The sequence below is a fragment of the Zingiber officinale genome, chromosome 4A (assembly GCF_018446385.1).
Source record: "Zingiber officinale cultivar Zhangliang chromosome 4A, Zo_v1.1, whole genome shotgun sequence".
NCBI lineage: Eukaryota > Viridiplantae > Streptophyta > Magnoliopsida > Zingiberales > Zingiberaceae > Zingiber > Zingiber officinale.
Genome location: NC_055992.1, coordinates 132,308,034 through 132,321,439, shown reverse-complemented (window position 1 = coordinate 132,321,439; position 13,406 = coordinate 132,308,034).

Sequence of the window (13,406 nt, the reverse complement as noted above, 5' to 3'; positions counted from 1 at the left end):
TAAGATGTATAATTTGTTCTGGTCTTAGGAGCATACTTGGGAGAAATCAAGTTTATTTAGGTTTAGACCTAAAGCAAGTTGATTATGTGATGTTGATTAGGGTTCTTGATTTAATAGGAATTTGATTTAGCTACTGAATATATATAGTAATTAGCTAAATCCGGATATGTTTGATACCACAGGATTTTGACGCGAGACGAGCATCTCGATGTCGGATTTGGACATTCCTATTGGAGGCGGGTACTTTTGACTTTATGTCTTTGATATGCATAGTAGTAAATTTAACAAGTAGCAATAATTATGTTCTCTTATTTGTTTCGGTTAATCACTACCCGATACCTGTTACATGATTGGTTGATTGCTTGTTTTACATCTTATGTATTCCTTACCTGTTAATACATGCTTATAGAGGTAGTGATATACCATGCTTCACCATATTCAGGACCTAGGTTGTATACCTTATCTGATCTGTGTACCGTTGTTTGATTCATTGACTTATGGTGCACCTTATGTATGTATATGGATTAGTTCAGGATATTTTGTGGTTGTTGACATGCACCATTTACATGATTGCATGTTGTCCGATAGTCCGCTCCATTATTATTGAGCACATCGCTAGTTACATGGATCTGCACACACCACCACTAATGGCTTAATGATCGATTCAGGCAGTGTGTGTTGCAGCAGGGACTTTGTTTGGCTCCGTTGGTCCGCACATGGGTAGCGTGATGCAACGTGTTAGCCGGCAGAGATTCCTCCCTGTTATCGTGTACCGGGAGTTGAGAGCATTGCGCTCCCCTATTTATGATTTGGGGTAGGAGAATAGGTGTACTCCGACAGCATCCCGTCCACTCGGTCACTCATCAGGAGTAGTGACGACAGAGTGCACGATTGTCACAGCCCTACCCACTCGGCCTCACTATTGTGTGTGAGGTGATCGACTGGCGTCAGGGGTGACCAGGACACATCATTGGCATCATATGCATGATGCATTTATTGTTTGTGTTTGTGCTTGTTGCATTTATATGCTGTATATTGTTTGGACGCCTATGTTTGACATGCATACAGGATTTCTAGGCCACTCGGACTGTTTGTCCTTATACCCAGGTCCTGGTTAGTACAGTTTTTCTCCTGTTTACTTCAGTTGCATTTCATCCTTTTATATCAGGAGACTATACGCATGATTAGTGCTAGATGTTATTTCCCTACTTTGCATATCAGTTGTACCTGCTGAGTGTTGGACTCACCCCGCCTCCATTGTTGTTATTTTTCAGGTTGATGTTGTCAGGAGAGAGTTCCAGTTGCTAGTCCCCTACAGACCACGAGGATTTATTGACCTTTTAGTGTTTCTTTTTATTTGACTATGTTTAGATTGGTTTATTTTGATACTTGGATAATGTATAGATTATATTTGTCGATGGATTTTTTTTATTCGATATGTTTTACTACATACCTTCCTGGACAACAGATGAGGTGAGTTTGTTGGATTTGTGTTTTATGAGTGTAGTGGAGTAGAAAAAATCAGATTTGAGCTTTATGGGTGTAGTGGAGTAGGGTTGTTTTCGAGTCATCTTATTACTGCTCTGTTTGTCTACTATTAAACTGCGTGGGTGATTGTTTATTTACTGTTATTATTCCAGCCGCATGTGACTGAGGTATATGGATATGTAGAAAGTTTCATATTGTCCGCCGTACAGGGGAGATGCTGTCGAAATTTCTTTGGACAGGGACTCCTCCGGGGCGTGACAATTTATTTGGTATCAGAGCCAGGTTGCGAGTTAAACTGGGCATTTCCGGATTTTTGTTATGGTTATGTTTCGGATTTTTGTTTCGGATTTATATGGATTTTCGGCGATTTTCTCGTTCAGAATTTTGAGGTCAAATTGGGGACTGGACAGCGACGGAACATCTCCAGACGACATCAGCTGTACGCGAAGTTCAGCAAGTGTGCATTCTGGTTATCCTCAGTCGGTTTTCTGGGACATGTGGTCTCGAGCAGAGGTATTTCAGTAGATCCTCAGAAGATCGAGGCTGTCACCAGTTGGGAGCAGCAGAAATCAGTACAGGAGATCCGCAGTTTTCTGGGACTAGCAGGATATTACAGACGATTCATCGAGGGTTTCTCGTGTATTGCTATGCCGCTGACACGCCTTACCAGGAAAGGTGTGAAGTTTATATGGTCCGAGGATTGCGAAACCAACTTTCAGGAGCTGAAGCGGAGATTAGTGTCGGCTCCAGTTTTGGTTTTACCTTCTGGAGAGGACAGATTTGTACTCTACACCGATGCGTCTCTTCAGGGTTTGGGCGCTGTTCTGATGCAGCACGGCAGAGTAGTCTCTTATGCTTCTCGTCAGCTGAAGGAGCATGAGAAGAACTACCCAGTTCATGACTTGGAGTTGGCTGCCATCATCTTTGCTCTGAAGCTTTGGCGGCATCATTTATACGGTATTACATTTGAGATTCTCACTGATCATAAGAGTCTCAAATATATTTTCACTCAGAAGGAGCTTAATCTCCGACAGAGGAGATGGATGGAGTTTCTGAAGGACTACGATTGTACCATTAGCTACCACCCGGGGAAAGCTAATGTGGTTGCAGATGCACTCAGCAGGAAGTCCAGAGGGACTTTGGCTTGCCACTGAGTTTCAGTTACAGACTTGATTCAGGGTTTCTCTGAGTTAGATCTCGAGGAGCAGGGATCGACAGAGCAGGGTATTCTAGTTACCATGGTTGCTCAGTCGTCGATTAGGACGAGGATCCAAGAGGCCCAGGCTGGTGATCAACATTTGCAGTTCATTAGCAGTCAGATAGCTTCTAGGCAGCAGACCGAGTTTACACGCGACGAGCAGGGTATTATATACTTCCGAGGCAGATTATGCGTACCTCAGTCTCATCCGGTCTTACAAGAGCTACTCCAGGAGGCACACCGCTCTCGATTTACGATCCATCTAGGCGGGACCCGCATGTATCGAGACTTGAGGCGTTCTTATTGGTGGAACGACATGAAGAAAGACATCGCGAATTTCGTAGCTAGATGTCTTGTTTGTCAGCAGGTGAAGGCTGAGCACCAGAGACCTGCATGATTACTTCAGCGGATTCCTATTCCTGAGAGGAAGTGGGATCACATTACCATGGACTTTGTGGTGGGTTTGCCGAGGACACGACGAGGTCATGACACGATTTGGGTAATCGTTGATCGATTAACCAAATCCACGCACTTTTTAGCGATTCGGAGGACTGATCCCCTGGATTGATTGACAGATCTGTATTGTCGGGAGATCATCAGACTACATGGTGTTCCGTTGAGTATCATTTCGGATAGAGATCCACGGTTCACGTCTCGTTTCTGGCAGAGTCTGCAGTAGGCCTTGGGCACACAACTTCGTTTTAGTACAGCTTTCCATCCACAGACAGATGGACAGTCAGAGCGGACCATTCAGACTTTAGAGGATCTGCTGAGGTCATGTGTTATGGATCTCGGAGGAAGTTGGGAGGACCATCTGCCGTTAGTAGAGTTTGCTTACAACAACAACTTTCATTCGGCTATCCAGATGGCACCGTTTGAGGCGTTGTATGGTAGACCTTGTCGGACACCCGTCCTTTGGGATGAGGTTGGAGAGGCCCAGTTGTTGGGACCTCATAGAGTTCAGCAGGATGCAGAGTTGGTCCGTACTATCAGACGGAGGATGTCAGAGGTGCAGGACCGCCAGAAGAGTTATGCTGATCGGAGACGCAGACCACTAGAGTTCTCTGTTGGCGACCATGTATTTCTACGGGTTTCACCCACGAAAAGGGTGAAGAGATTTGGCCTCAGAGGTAAGTTAGCTCTGTGGTACATTGGCCCTTTCGAGATCTTGGAGAGGATCGGAGCGGTAGCTTACCGACTGGCACTACCACCGTCCCTGTCAGGCGTGCACGATGTATTCCACGTATCTATGCTGAGGAGATACGTACCTGACCCGACACATGTACTGGCAGATATCCCAGTTCTAGTTCAGCCTGACATTACTTATGAGGAGGTTCCGGTACGGATTCTCGACCGGAAGGAGCGTCAGTTGCGGAACAAGACTATCCGGCTGGTTAAAGTTGGATGACAGCATCATTCGGACGAGGAGGCTACTTGGGAGCTCGAGGATACTATCTGAGCTTGATATCCCATCTTTTTACGTGAGGTATGTGATTCAGTTTACCGTTCAACATTTATACTTTCTGTTTGTTATTAGTACTTGTTGATGGTAGATAATGAAATTTGGGGACCAAATTTTTATTAGTGGAGGAGAATGTAAAATACCAAAAAATAGGTAAATAATCGTAAGGAAATTTTTCAGAATTTTTGGGAATTTTTCGGGAATTTTTCGGAGCTCGTACGGACAAGTTAACGGAGATAAAAAAAAGGGACACGGGAAAACCTGTTTAGGTTACCCCGTTTTAGCGAGGAAATGTCTGTTATATAAATTCTTTTTCTTTTCTTTTTCTTTTCCTTATTTTCTTTCTTCTCCCGTTTTCTTTTTCCCTCCCGCGAGCCGTGTCGTGCCCTAACCTCCCGACCCCGACGCCTTTCCTCCCAAACCGCCCGACTCCTCCGAGCCCTAACCGTCGGAGCTCTAACCGTCGGTCGCGACGGTTTTCCTCCATTCCTCGTGCTTAAGTTGTGACCAAGGGGAGAAGCCGACGCCTTCCTCCTCTCCTTTGCCGCCATTTCGAGCCCTAGGTGCCGAGCGCCACCGACCACCGCTGCACCTTTTACCCTAGCGCTGGCCAGTTGAACCTTAGTTGCCTCGACGCTGATCGCCACAGAGAGACCACCGGCGGCAACTTTTCTTTCTGCTCTAGCTCAGGTATCTTTTCTTCTTACCGTGCCCTAGTTGTGGATTTTGGGCATTTGAGCTCTGTGTGGTGTTGATTTAGGAGTTTTTGGTGTCCGAAGGTAGAAGATTAGCTAGATTGCAGCCACCACGACACTGTGGGCTGGAGTTTTCCTTCGCCAGATTGTTCATTATCTCCGACCAGTGGAGAGAAAGAGGTAGGATGAATAGATGTATATGGAATTAGGTTGTCTTGTTGATTCTGGATTTACTTTTCTTGATGTTGGTCAGCGAAGTGTCCAATAAGGAGGTTGGACTCTGTGGAGGGTTTTGGTTATGGCAGCTATTCCCCTAGCAGCCCATCTTCTTATCAACAGCAACACTTCCTGCTGTGAATCAACAAACAGGGCTGTGATTTGAGGTAAGGTGTATAATTTGTTCTGGTCTTAGGAGCATACTTGGGAGAAATCAAGTTTATTTAGGTTTAGACCTAAAGCAAGTTGATTATGTGATGTTGATTAGGGTTCTTGATTTAATAGGAATTTGATTTAGCTACTGAATATATATAGTAATTAGCTAAATCCGGATATGTTTGATACCACAGGATTTTGACGCGAGACGAGCATCTCGATGTCAGATTTGGACATTCCTATTGGAGGCGGGTACTTTTGACTTTATGTCTTTGATATGCATAGTAGTAAATTTAACAAGTAGCAATAATTATGTTCTCTTATTTGTTTCGGTTAATACTACCTGATACCTGTTACATGATTGGTTGATTGCTTGTTTTGCATCTCATGTATTCCTTATCTGTTGATACATGCTTATAGAGGTAGTGATATACCATGCTTCACCATGTTCAGGACCTAGGTTGTATACCTTATCTGATCTGTGTACCGTTGTTTGATTCATTGACTTATGGTGCACCTTATGTATGTATATGGATTAGTTCAGGATATTTTGTGGTTGTTGACATGCATCATTTGCATGATTGCATGCTGTGCGATAGTCCGCTCCATTATTGTTGAGCACATCGCTAGTTACATGGATCTGCACACACCACCACTAATGGCTTTGTGGTCGATTCAGGCAGTGTGTGTTGCAGCAGGAACTTTGTTTGACTCCGTTGGTCCGCACATGGGTAGCGTGATGCAACGTGTTAGCCGGTAGGGATTCCTCCCTGTCATCGTGTACCGGGAGTTGAGAGCATTGCGCTCCCCCATTTATGATTTGGGGTAGGAGGATAGGTGTACTCCGACAACATCCCGTCCACTCGGTCACTCATCAGGAGTAGTGACGACAGAGTACACGGCTGTCACAGCCCTACCCACTCGGCCTCACTATTGTGTGTGAGGTGATCGACTGACGTCAGGGGTGACCAGGGCGCATCATTGGCATCATATCCATGATGCATTTATTGCTTGTATTTGTGCTTGCTGCATTTATATGTTGTATATTGGTTGGACGCCTATGTTTGACATGCATACAGGATTTCTATGCCACTCGGACTGTTTGTCCTTATACCCAGGTCCTGGTTAGTACAGTTTTTCTCCTGTTTACTTCAGTTGCATTTCATCCTTTTATATCAGGAGACTGTACGCATGATTAGTGCTAGATGTTATTTCCCTACTTTGCATATCAGTTGTACCCGCTGAGTGTTGGACTCACCCCACCTCCATTGTTGTTATTTTTCAGGTTGATGCTGTCAGGAGAGAGTTCCAGTTGCTGGTCCCCTGCAGACCACGAGGATTTATTGACCTTTTAGTGTTTCTTTTTATTTGACTATGTTTAGAATTGTTTTATTTTGATATTTGGATAATGTATGGATTGTATTTGTCGATGGATTTTTTTTATTCGATATGTTTTACTACATACCTGCCTGGACGGCAGAAGAGGTGAGTTTGTTGGATTTGTGTTTTATGAGTGTAGTGGAGTAGGAAAAATCGGATTTGAGCTTTATGGGTGTAGTGGAGTAGGGTTGTTTCCGAGTCATCTTATTACTGCTATGTTTGTCTACTATTAAACTGCGTGGGTGATTGTTTATTTTCTGTTATTATTCTAGCCGCATGTGGTTGAGGTATATGGATATGTAGAAAGTTTCAGATTGTCCGCCGTACAGGGGAGATGCTGCCGAAATTTCTTTGGACAGGGACTCCTCCGGGGCGTGACAGTGACATTGGAAGCGCCTCGGATTAATTGGAGGCATCTCCAGCAAGATAAAATTTTATCCACTATGCAATGATCAACAAGATACAACTAAAACAAGAAGTCAATAAACAAGAATACAAATAAAACCTTCTTCTTGCTTGATCTTGTTGATGTAGATTGCCTCTTGATGCTCGAAAATGTAGCAGCACTTTGCTCCAAGCAACTTCAAGAATTGGTCGTAGAATGGGGAAGAAAAGTTGTTTCATTTGAACTCACCATCACCTTTATATTTGTGCTTCTAGGATTCCTAATCGATTGGACTTTTTTCCAATTGATTGCACGTCAGATTCTAACGATCACAGTCGTCTAAAACTCACAATCAGCATAATGATCATATCCAATTAATCGGCTGATTTATTGGGTACAGCTGGAACGATCGGCTGATCGATCCAGAAGCCTTCTCTGCTCTCGTAGAAGACTTCAAAATTGATTGACCAATCGATTCTGGCTACCTCACATCATCGTTAGAAAACCTACTCCAATCAATAGGCTGATCAATTGGAGTAGCCCAATTGATTGACTGATCGATTGGAGTAGCCCAATCAATCAACTGATTAATTGGGGAGTACACTGTGCTCTCGCAATTTCCACCCAGTTGATCAACCATTCGATTGAGCTCCTTGCATCAAAAGCACTACCTAATCGATCAATTGATCAATTGGTGCAACTCTCAATTGATCGCCTGGTCGATTGGGCTACCTTTGCTAGCAGCATTCTCCCAACTGATCAATTGAACTTTGGTTCAATCGATCACCTAATCGATTGGCCAACCCTAACTTATTTTACTCAAGTCTAGGGTTCCCTTGCTTAACATTTGATCAACCATGACCTGTTGGGACTTCCTCATGCATAACATCTAGTCAACCTTAACTTGTTAGAACTTTATCACCAAGTGTCTAGTTAATTTTTTGACCCACTTGAACTTTTCTCCCCGTGCCATGTGTCCGGTCAACCTTGACCCACTTGGACTTATCATCTCATGCCAAGTGTTTGATCCTCTATGATCCACTTGGACTTCCAAACACCATGTATCCGATCAACCTTGACCCACTTAGGTTTTTACATGCTTGCTTCACTCACTAGGACTTCTTCACTGCCTAGTTTCACTCGCTAGGGCTTTCACCTGACTTCATTCACTAGGATTTTCATTTGCCTAGCTTCATTCACTAGGGCTTTCACCTAGCTTCACTCACCAAGATTTTCCAACTGCTTGTTTTCACTCACCAGGACTTTCACATGATTTCACTCACCAGGATTTTCATCTTCGTAGCTTCACTCACTAGGGTTTTCACCTGGCTTCACTCACCAGGATTTTTCAACTTCCTGGCTTTACTCACCTGGACTTTCACACCAAGTGTCTGTAAGTACCCCGAGGTAGTTTTGATATGGTCAATTGAGTTAAGTTAGGTTTTATGTGTGTTTGATACCTTGTGTCTAAGTGTTTAGGAACTTAGGAGGGTAAGAGGTCGAGTGGAATATGTGGATGATGAGAAAGATGACATGAGAATCGAGACGACAGATTCGGTGCATCCGAGGGACGAGGAGCTGCGAAAGAGTATACCGATGGACAAGAAGGACGTGCACAGCGTTCAAAGGATGAGAAACTTGGGAGGAAGTCTGCTCGAGGAGAAGGTTGAAGTTGGGTTTGGGTGAGCTCAACTCCGATTAGATGGAGCATCACCCAAGCGAAGAGATCAGCTACTGAGCTGATTTGCCTTGTGGAAGGCACCTTCAATGCTTTATGGAAGGTGTCTTCCAGCCTATGGAAGACGCTTACACTAGCCATTACCCGAGAATAAAGTTTTATCCTTGACGGATAAAATCTACCCGATGGAAGACGTCTTGGACAACCTTGAAGGCACCTTGAAGTTGCGGATAACATTTTCCAAGAGCTATAAAAAGATCCTTGGACTTAGAAAATAGACAACAACTCCTGTATTCATTGCCTAGCATATTTCTGAGTATTCAACGTGTGTAAGAGACTTCTCCGCCTTTAACAGAGACTTTTTAGTACTTTCATTTCCCTTGGATTAACAACCACCTAAGTTGTAACCAAGTAATTTTCTGCCTCTTTTTATTTTATTAGTTGTTCATTTAAGTTATTATAATTGTGTTACTAATCTGAGTCGAAAGATTAGGAAAAGGTTAATTTTTTACGCAATTCACCCCTCTTGTCGGTCGCACTAGGACTAACAGTGTTTGGTCAACACCGACCCACCTGGATTTTCATCTTCTGCCAACTTTCCTGTTAGACTTTTCCTTACCTAACCTCTAGTTAAGACTTCTCAGTCAAGTATCTGGTCAACCTTGACCTTGACCTACTTAACTCTTCTACACATCAAACTAGTCAACCTTGACCAGAGAGGAATTACACCAACAATCTCTCCAAATGGATAATTGCACCAGCAATCTTCGTAAGCACATCTCGTCAAATATCTGACCAGCTATGACATATTTGACTACTTCCTCTTATATTGTCAAACATTGAAATCCAAGCTCAAGCCAATTTGAGCTTAGTCAATCTGGTCAACATTGACCTAGGGAAATTACACCAACATTCTCGTCCCTCGGATGTGTTGTGCACGTCCTTCTCGTCCACTTATGTATTCTTCCTTAGCCTCTCATCATTCAGATGCACTGAGCCTGTCGACTCGATATCTGAGTCATCATTCTCGCTTGCTACGTCTTCCTAAGGATGACAATGGGACGGGTTACCCGCCTAATTCGGGACATGTTTAAACACAGTCAAACGGGTTACGGAGCGGGTCTAAACCCGTTGACCGAGTTTAGAAGCGGGTTACGAGTTTCAATGAACCCACTCCAGATATATAATAATAATAATAATAATAATAATTTATATTTATATTATATAATATAAAATGAAAAATGGTACGTTAAAGGAAAGAATCTCAATGAAATGCTCAAGGATAGACACATAAAATGATGGAGCCCACAAAAAGTAAAATAATGGGTCATGAATTTATGTGTCTATCCTTAAGCATTTCATTGAGATTTTTCCTTGAACGTATCATAGCTCATATAAAATATACAATAATAATAACTTATTATTGAATTGTATTTTTTTTTTAAAGTTTAGCAGGTTGGCAGGTCCAACCAACTATGGACTCGCGAAGTTTTGAGTGGGGTCGGGCAGGTTGGAAAACTTGGTAGGGTGGGTCGGGATTCAGATCCATTTTTTTTACGAGGAGGGTTCTAGGATTGGCAAAACTCAGCCTGAATCCGTCCCGTTGCCATTTCTACGTCTTCAGCTCGACTTCTTATGTTCATAAGTCTCTACACACTCAGACACAAGACATTAAATACATAGGATCTAACTTAACATAGTTGATTATATCAAAACTATCTCAGGGTATTTACAATCTCCTCATTTTGGATGTACATCGAAGAGTTAAGATTAAGGTAAAGTAAACAATAAAATAATTCATGTTTAAAAAAAGAACATGAAATATTGAAATTTAGTACAAGAAATAAATTTTTAATAAATAAAATAATGTAAACACAAATTTTGCAATCTTAACTAAACTCCTATAATTTCACTTCTTTGATCACATAAAAATAAAAAATAATAGAAGAAAATATGAGAAAATTTTTTAGGGTTTGTTTGCAAAGTATCTAATTTTCTTTATTTCTACTAAATTTTTTTCATTGAAAATATTTTTTAATAAATGATTTTTTTTGTAAAAAAAAATTAAAAATAATTTTTAAGTTATGAAAAATCATGAACTTTCTTTAATATTATACAAAAATATTTGTATCAGAATAAAAATTTTAAATGTAAATACTAATTTTTTTTATTATCAAAATAAATATTTTGAGACAGAAATATAAATTTTTGAAATTCAATGATTAAAAATATATTTTGACTTTGAAAAATCTTGCTAATTTTTTGAGTATATATAAAAAATGTTTATCCATATAAAATTAAGTTTTTCAAAAATAAATATTTAAGAATTTTTAATTTTAAAAATATAATTTTTGTTAATAAATTTATAAAAATAATAGGATGGTCAAAAAAAATTTAAATTTTTGTTTCTATTAGCAGATAATATCTTCATTTTTCATAATTTTTTTTTAAAAAAAAATTGAGTTGAAAGTTTATGAAATAATTACTTTTACTAAAAATATTAATAAATTAAAACAATTCAAATTTCTAAATAACTATATATAAAAATCTAACATGTCAAGATGAATTTTGGAACCCAAAATAAGTTCTTAACTACTTGATTTATAAAGTATTTTCTAGAAATGTAATTGTCACGCCCCGGGGGAGTCCCTGTCTGAAGAAATTTCGACAGCACCTCCCCTGTACGGGTGACAATTTGAAACATTTCTACAGGCACAATATACATCAGCCACATACGGCTGGAACATATACACAACCACGCAGTTTATATCATCAGCCCACTCGGCTGGAACAAAATATACAACAACTACGCAGTTATATATATATTTTACAGCCCACTCGGCTGTACTAAAACCAAAACACAACAGAAACTGATAGAACACCAAACATAAGACTGCTAGCCGGCTAGGCTTACACCACACTACAAAACACCACTCTGGAAACAAAATCAAAACACAAGCTAAATACACAAATACCAAAATATAAATAAACAACAGCGAAGACAGGTCTTCTGATGTGACATGGGGACCAGCAAGTAGGATACTCCAAGCGACTCCATAAACAACCTGGTACCTGAAAAAGATAGTGTCAACGGGGGTGAGTTCAACAACTCAGCGAATACCGATAGACATGTATAGCAAGCTATAGTAGACAACAATAACTATGGAGTACAGTCTCCTGAACAAAAGCTGGAATGCTCAATAGAAAAGGGCTGAAGAGATCTGTACTCACCAGGATCTCCTATCAGAATAGTCGGGGTCATCATACCGAGAATATCATAAATCCTGTATGCATGTCAATCATATGCATACATATAAATGCAGCAAGTAAATGTAGCAAATACAAAAAATAAATGCATAATGCATATGATGTCAATGTCATGGTCACCCCTGACGTCAGTCAGTCATCTCACACACAATGGTGAGACCGAGTGGGTAGGGTTGTGACAACCGTACACTCTGACGTCACTGCTCCTGATGAGTGACCGAGTATACGGGATGCTGTCGGAGTACACCTATCCTCCTACCCCAAATCATAAATGGGGGAGCTCAATGTTCTCATCTCCCGATACACGATGACGGGGAGGAAATCTCTGCCGGCTACCACGCTGCGTCACACTACCCATGAATGGACCAACGGAGCCAAATAGAGTCCAACCGCCTGCCGGCTACCACGCTGCTACACTAAACCAGCGGAGCCAAACAGAGTAGAACTGTCTGCCGGCTACCACGCTGAGTCACCAGACCAACGGAGCCAAACAACAGAACTGTCACACATCTGTCTGATATACCACTAACCCATGAGTGGTGGTGTGTACGAATACATGTAACTGGCGATGTGCTCGACAATAATAGAGCAGACTATCGTACAGCATGCAATCATGTGAGATGATACATGACACTAACTATGGAAATAACCTGATCAGCATAACCATATCCATATATATATAATATGTACCGTAGTATCGATGGTCAAATCTGGAGACCTAAGGTACATAGGTCAGGTAGGGTATAAAACCTAAGTCCTGAGCATAATGAGACATGGTATGTCACTACCATATGAGCATATAACAATAAATGCATAACATGTGAGCAAACAAGCATGTAACAGGTATCCGGTAGTGACATATCGAAACAAGAACGAACATAATTATTACTAAAGGCTATATCCTACTAAACATATCAACATGATATTATCAAAGATAAGTCAAGGTACCCGCCTCAAATAGCAGGTCGTATCCAGTCCAAATCCGATGTTGAGATACTCGTCTCGCGTTAAAGTCCTGCAATACATGGTATCCAGATTTAGCTAATTACATATAAATAAATTAGCTAAATCAAATCCTCGAAAAGCTAACATAAATCCAGATCTAATTATAAACCCTAATTGGATCATCTAACTCCTCAATCGACTGTAACCAATCCTTTCGAATAAGAACTTGAAATAAGCATAATCCATCACAACATCTTAATCCAAATCAATTCATAAGAACCCACCCAAATTCAAGATGGTCGCTGCTGGCTCACGGTCGAAGGGGTTTCCTGCCCAAAACAGAATGACCGGTGCTATGGATCGGCAGTGAACAGTGCTGGCCAAGCTACAAAAGCTGGTAGACAAACAATCACAACCTCCAACTACAAATTAAACTCGCATTACTACCAATCTAATATCATACTTCTTACCTCAACACCAAACACCACTGTAGTGTTAGAGTGTATACTAAAAGCCTAGCTTTTGGTATAAACATT